The 615-nt window shown below is 58.7% G+C and overlaps 1 protein-coding gene across 1 annotated transcript in view; it reads right to left on the reverse strand.

Moving 5' to 3' along the window:
- Positions 1-615, reverse strand: part of LOC103772812 (tyrosine-protein kinase HCK-like) — a gene marked incomplete at both ends in the record, with an annotated part of 5,478 nt that overhangs the window by 3,242 nt on the left and 1,621 nt on the right. The window lies entirely within an intron of this gene.

The following is a 615-nucleotide window of genomic DNA, read 5'->3' on the forward strand; positions in this document are numbered from 1 at the left end:
CACCTCCTGGGTTCCAGTTTGTGCCCGTTGCCCCTTGTCCTGTCACTGGGCACCACTGACCAGAGTCTGGCCCCAGCCTCTTGCCTCTCGGGGCCCTTTAGCTCCTCATCAGCAATGATCAGATCCCCTCTGAGGCGTCTCCTTTCCAGGCTCAACACCCCCAGAGCTCTCAGCCTTTCCTGGGCACAGAGATGCTCCAGGTCCCTCAGAATCCTTATAGCCCAGGACCACCACAGGCATGCCATGGAGAAGGGACCATGCAAATGTGAGCAGTGAAACCTCACCCCTGTGACTTCCACAAAGCAAAGCAGCAGCACGGGCTGCAGCCCATGGGGCAGAAAACACGGTGGCCTTAAAAGATGCCAGTTCCCCAGCTGCTGGGGAGGAGCAGTCCAGCCAGAACCCCCCAGGCCCCGGGCAGCCCCGGCGAGGCACTGCTCAGGCACAGGCTGTGTGCTGCTGATCACGGGCCAGGGGGAGGAAGCTGCCACTTCTTTTGCAGGGACCTGCAGTCAGGGTTAGGTACCTTCTGAGGGGCCTCAGTCATGTTTTATAGAGTCTTAGAATCATTCTGGTTGGAAGGGAACTTTAAGCTCATGGAGACCAACCCTTCCG

The sequence above is a fragment of the Merops nubicus genome, unplaced genomic scaffold, assembly GCF_000691845.1.
Source record: "Merops nubicus isolate BGI_N331 unplaced genomic scaffold, ASM69184v1 scaffold27545, whole genome shotgun sequence".
NCBI lineage: Eukaryota > Metazoa > Chordata > Aves > Coraciiformes > Meropidae > Merops > Merops nubicus.